Below are 7,102 nucleotides of genomic sequence, written 5' to 3'. Positions count from 1 at the left end.
GGACAAAAATATAATTTACTACATAGATCGTATATGACTCAAGTAATTAAAAATCTAAGTATGGTCTGCTGAACTAGTACCAGAGCTCGTACTAGCTAGTAATCAATTTAGTATGGTATGGGTTCGTACAGTCATACCAAGGCGCACTAAAACAAAAAGAGGGAGAGGGAGAGGGAGAAGGAGAGAGAGGAAAAGTAAGAGAAGGGGGAGAGAGAAAGAGAGCAAAAGGGGCTTACTTGGGCATTGTTTAATATTGGTCAGTGTCGATCGACATTATCAAGAAGCGAGACAGGCGACTGAGCGAGCAAGATGGCAACCGAGTGAGTGAGATGAGTGATCGAGTGACAGGCAAGACATGCGATGGAGCTTCGAAGCTCCTATCATGGTAGAAAGGGGGATACAAAGGAGAGCATAGCGTTGAGGGCATTGGGGAGGGCTTGGGAGGGTGTTAAGGGACCAAGCTGTCCCAACTCCCAACCGCTTGATCTGTTTTGGTTCTTAACTAATTTGATTTGGTATGGTTTGAATTGCTTGATAGTTGATTCGAGATAATTTAGTGTACTATAGATATAGGGTATAATTATTAAACATATGTTACGATCGATCTCATCTTTCATATCAATAGCTTAAGCGAGTTTGATTTAAAATATTGAAAATAAAAAATTATATATATATATTAATAAACTTTTTACATAAGTACTATCATTACTCCTTAATTATAGGATAAATAAATAATCATGAATTATATATTCTTCGAGATCTTATAAGAAAGATCATATATAAAAGTAGGAACACTTAGAAGTTATTAGTATTTTAAATAATTTTAACAATAAAGTTTTGAATAAATTGGTATCTTGTATATAATCAAATTTTATTCTAATCTAATTTTTAGAATTAATTCAATATGTCAGTACTAATATTTTTATTATAGTTATCATATTATTATATAATAATTATATAATAACTAATATCTTATTTAATATTATTTTATTCTAATTTTTTATTTTCATTTCAAATTCTATTACCTTTATTTATTATTGTTATCTTACTAAAAATACAAGATATATATATATACATATAATTGAATTAATTTAATTGAATAATAAATATTTTTATATTGAATAAATTTTGAATCAATATTGAAATATTAATCGATTTGTTGATCAATTTGAATTTACATATACAACTCCTATGACAATGGTTGCTGAAAGAGTAATCAAAGTCTTTTGGACTCTCATAAATAGATTATATCTTATAGAGTAAAACAAAGTATATTTAATTTTTATTTTTTATCAAATATAAAAAAATACTTTTATAAAATAATGATTAAAATATAAATATTATAATATATATTAAATTGCTATTTAATTATCTAAATTTATAAAAATATTTAAAAAAATTATTAATATAAAGTAGAAAGTATGTTATAGCTCGATAGTGATTATATGGTATCAGAAGAGGGAGGGGATTTTCTCTCTTCCTCTCCCTCTCTTTGTTGTCTATTTCTCTATTGGCGTTTTCGGGCGGGCTGGGGTTCGTGTGGCAACTGATGGAGGTAGGTGAGAGAAGTGGGGATGGTTGTTAGGAATTGTGTGTGAGAGAGAGTGGTGAGTATTGTTCCCTCATTTGCATGTAGTGAGGGCTCCACATGGTGCAAGGGCTTGTGTCATTTGATCTAAGGGCAAGGAGAAAATATATTCTAGATACGATCTACCAGCTCAGCTGTGGATGAGTTCTATAGCATCCTGCCACCTTGAGCTATAGTATTTTTTAAAAAAATTGAAACAAATCCACCCTAATCCTGAGCACCGCTCTGCCTAATGCTGAGCTATTTTTCCTTTGTTAGGGTTAGGGTTAGGGTTAGGCTTTGTGGGCGGGGAAATGGTTTAGGGAAGTGAGCAGATGAAGGGGGTTGTGAAATGGTTCAATAGAACGAAGTGCTTCATCATGTCCGAAGATGGTAGAGAAAATCTTTTTGTCATTAGCCATCGATCAAACGTGATAGTTACCGGACCCTGGTCGGGGGTGAGCATGTCGAGTTCAACGTCGTCGAGGGCGACGATAGTCAATTAAGGCCATCGATGTGATTGGCCCTGATGGCAGTCCATCCCAAGCAATGGTGGAGTCGTCCGCGGGGATAGGTATGGTGGAGGCGAGGGGAGAGGTGGTGGGGGCCGCAGCGGAGGAGGTTATGGCCGCAGGTATTGAGGTAGGAGCAGAGGGGGAAGGGGTTAAAATGGTGAAGGAGAGCGTTATGGTGATGGTGGTGGTGGTGGAGAGCCCCTATTACAACTACGGTGAGACTGGACGTTTTGCAATTGGCCGGATATGTGATTGGATGGTAAGGGACAAATGGCTTTCCATGTTGTGTATTTTTACCTTTTGATAGGGTTGTATCTTTTGTGCGAAAGAAGGATTCACCTTCTTTTGCACGGTCCGCCATTGCATCGCGCAATGGTTACTTTGAGATCTGTGCATATAGATGAATGGAAAAAATTGAAATATTTTGAGATCTATGTAGAGAACAATCCGATGATGTTGCGGAAGAAAATTGGTCATTCTTCCGGTGCGAAAGGTACAGCCCGAACCTCCTACCAACCTGTTCCTTCGGAATAATGTAAAACTTTTCCTCTCTCAAAAAGACAAAAAAAATTAGTGTACATGATTACGTGCATAAGTACGCATGTCCAATAAAATATAATGTATAATACAAGCTATATTACTTGTAATTAAATGGTACAGGCGGCTGTAGAAAAAAAAGTGCAGAACTCGAATAAAAGATCAATCATTTCCATGAAGGGTGCACACGTACAACTCCGCGCGTCAGTGTGGATGGGAGAAGTTCGCGTGCGAGGGAGTACAACTTTGTAGTTTGGAATTAGTCTCTCTCTTGAGTTATTGACTTGATCGAAACCTGTCCAGTGATAAAAGAGACATGGTCCGTATAAAATATAATATAATACAAATATTTTAGAAGAGACATTTTAAGAATAGAAAAAAAAATTACATGGCATATCGATGCACTTATACGAGTATCAGAGATTTAGAGATTCAGGATTTTGGAGATTAAGAGTAATTCTAGCCTAGTAACTACTAAAATCATTGCGAGGGGCCCAACTCCATGTGGATGGTCTTTGGTTTCTCTCATCTCATTTCCTCGAGAAAAAACAGCCCATGTTTCCTTGCACGTGCGTCATTCATGTCGAATACTATAAATTGGTAGGACTTCATATGTTATGCTTGTTATCATTTAACATAGTGACTTCAAAACTTGGTTTGGGTCTTATTTATGTTGTGACTTAGGATAGGGTACTAAGAGAAAAAAGAGGTGTTGGGGTATTTAAGAGATGCAAAGTCATTATTTACATTAATTTCTCTGTTTTATAAAAGATAAGGTGGTCGGGATGATCCAAAATGAAATACTGTTCCATACTTTACATACTTTATTTTTAATGTGTTATGTTTCCTTTCGAAGAAAATTATACAATTTAGAATTAGAACTCATCTTAACGGCTGTTTGTGGTTCTAATTGGCAGGGCCTCATCAACTTTCTTTCTTTCTTCCTTTCTTTCTTTTTTCCAGAAGTTCTACACCCTTGGGCATAATAAAATTGTGTTATAACTTGAGTTGGCCGGACAAATCCATACGAGCGTAGCAACGTTTAACAGCGAGAAATATATACACTCTAAACTCGAGATTTCAAAGCATACCTTGACTTTAATTTCACATATTTAATATAGTTTACTTTGATCGCTTCTTAGAAATTCCAAGTCCATCTTGACATCAACTTCATATATTTAATATTTTTTGCGTTAAAAAATCAAAGAAGAGTCCCATTGTAAAACCATCAACCAATACCTCAATGCCAACCTTGTGATGGGATTCAATAGAATTGAACATTGATGTGACATCAAACATCCATCCTTGCTGACATTACATCACTGGATTGTAACAACCCTGATGCATTCTAACTCAAGAGGCTTACTTATCTCCAAAGCCTTTCAATTATCATGCCATCCACAAGAACTATGCTCAAGGATAAGATAAAAGCTAGCTAGAAGGTCTCATATTCCTCAAAGAGGGAAGATTTATTTATCCTAAAATATTTCAGGCAGCCTAACCTTCTCATGTGAAGAGATTGTTTTAGGTCAGAGTAAAGCAACCTTACTATTACGCCTAAGCTCATCCTCTGCTTGCTCATTAGTAAGCAAAGCATATATATTAATTTGTTGGGCATTCCATCAAATAGGATAACTCGATTACCCACATGGTATTTTCAAAATTCAGCAAGAATAATTCATACAAAATCACAATGTAAAAGATTTAATTATAAGAGCTAATTCATACAAAAATTGTGACAAGGAAAAACAATTTTCCAATGAGCCATGTGGACAAGAAAAAGAATGGCATATGGCATTTTTAGTGTTAGATTTTGTCACTCATATAGAGAAAGCTGATGTGAGAAATTTCTTCTAGACCATAAAACACATAAACATTATATATACACTGAAGGATCTTGCGAGGAAACATTAGTGAAGGTTTTACTATTGAAAATAACTACCTAAAAAAATATTTATGAACAAACCAACAAACAAGTATTTTATAAATATTTGAAGGCTATTGGATGATCTGCAAAACAATTTAAGGAATAGCAAGAGTTTTCTGCAAATGCTATCTTCATCATCTATTTTACATATCGTTCGTAGAGAAACAAAAAACTGTTACCAAATGGGCCCTTAGCAATTATTCATTTATTTCAAGTAATTCAATTAGGTAGTTTTGCAGCCATTCTTGCAGCTTCCAACCAAGCATAACTATAATCCTATTCATATAAAAATAAGATAAAATTGATTATGGGGAAATCTAAAAGTATAAAATAGCTTATTGAAATCTTTTTTATTTGCAAACCAAAAGAAACCTAAAAATCTAGGGCCTAAAGTCATTGAATAGCTCGAATAATTTTTCGAGTCGAACTTGAGTAGCAAAATATTCAGCTTGAAGATTTGTGAGCTTAATTAAATATACATATTTTAGTTTAATATTTTTAAATATAATATTATGTTACATTTGGTTTTAATTATGCTCGAATTCGAGCTCAAATATGACTTAATTAATATTTGAGTTGAGTCGATCTCTAATATTACTTTTTATCAAGTTAAGTTCGAGCTTTGATTTTAAGGCTCAATCGATCTTAAATCAAGCTTCAAGTCCATATATTTTGAATTGAGTCGAGCTCAAGACTCTAGTTAGTCGACTCGACTTGATTGCACTCTTAAGTTGGAAAGATAATGGTACCTACATTACATGCACCATGCATGCTGAACCTATTACTTTTATAAAATTAGAATTCTGATTTTTTATTTGAGTTTACGAACATCTCCTTAAAAAACATTTTATTTGATTTTTCTTCTTATAAAAGCATTCCTTAGACATTATTTCCAACTATTTATTTTTATAAAAAATAATTTTCCTTTGAAAGTTATTAAGAATTAATTTTAAGCAACATCAAGAACATCCCCAGTAATCCTTGGGTTGAAAAAAAAAGAAGTTGGGTGTTTAAGAACAACCCAGCTAGGTACAATGGTTTGGAATTTTGAAAAAATCCAAAAAAAATCATCAAAAATTTAGAACGCATAACAAAAACTAAAAGAAATAAAGTTAAAACATAGACTTTAAGACATTTTTAAATTTTGTTTATTTACAAACATATAGAAGAGGTAAAAATAATAAATAATAACAAAAAAACATCACACTAACAATATTATAAGATATTAATTTATAAAGCGAATTTTTGATTTAATCACGAATGTTTCATGAAAATTGTAAAATTCTTGGATAATCGAAGAACAATTGAATAATTTTGATTGGGTTATTTGAAAAATAAAATATACATGCACATAGTAATTTTATAAAAGAATTCATATATATATATATATATATATATATATATATATATATATATATATATATATTGCTTAGGAAAAGAAAAGAGGAGGGGGGGGGGGGGGGGGGGGGGGGGGGGGGGTGAGAAGAACCTCACCCACGTAGCAACCCATTCAAAAGAAAAGAGAGGAGAGGGGGGGGGGGAGGGGGGGGGAGGAAAACCCAATGGGTTTACTCATACCCTCCCCACTCGCAGAAGAGTTCCACCAATGTAGCAGCCCTTTCTACATGTAAGTACGTCATACTAATTTTCATATTTAATCGATGTCCGCACGTTTCGAATTCGGACCACTCCGGTGAAATCTTAGCTCCGTTCCAACCATGCTACCATCTCAGTGGTGTATATATATATATATATATAAAAGAATATAGATGCAAAAAAAATTATTTTGATTTCATATTTTTTTTTTTTGGGAGAATAATCGGAAGAATCATTCGGCCAAGAGAAAAAGGGCTCCGTTGGAGTTGATTAACTCAAGCATGATCACCCATTGTGCTAAGATATTCGCCATGCAATCAAGCAACCTCCTCAAGGACTACAACTTTAGCCATGGGAAGTAATCCCTCAACAGCATTATCTCCGCACGCCCGCAATAAATGCAGACATCTCATGGTATACCAACCATCCCGCTCCTGTAATCATTAGCATTCATCATCCTCGAAGCAGAGGAAAGATGCTTGGGAACAGCAATTCCACTCAGATAGCATTTATATGTACTACATTGCCTCCTTCATCCACCCTTGTACGGATAAAAACTTTGCAAGAAAACACCCTACATTGATCCAAATCATAACCTATCTAATTTCTTGTAGAAATCCGAAGAACAATGATTGAATATGCAAAATAAAAATACTTTTTTCTTAGATAGAGAAACATATGACTCAATCGATTTGATCATGATACATGTAACTCAGGTATCTATTTCAAATGTGTTATGAAAACTATGAAAAGCAACCAAACGAATTGTATGCGCCAATTGCCATTTAGCTAATAAATCAGTGGATATTGAAGTTCCGCAAGCCATGCTTTCTGATTCTGTATTTGAAGTAGTTGTTCGAATTCCTTTGTGATAAGCCCAAATTTGTGTTACTATTGATCCAAACATCACGAACATAACCGCAGTAAATAAAAAGATATGAACATACCAAAGAGAACAAG

The sequence above is a fragment of the Phoenix dactylifera genome, chromosome 15 (assembly GCF_051530095.1).
Source record: "Phoenix dactylifera cultivar Ajwa chromosome 15, Ajwa_hap1_PhDact_Kaust_v1.1, whole genome shotgun sequence".
Classification (NCBI taxonomy): domain Eukaryota; kingdom Viridiplantae; phylum Streptophyta; class Magnoliopsida; order Arecales; family Arecaceae; genus Phoenix; species Phoenix dactylifera.
The sequence above is the reverse complement of the archived record's forward strand: the minus strand, read 5'-3'. Positions refer to the sequence as shown.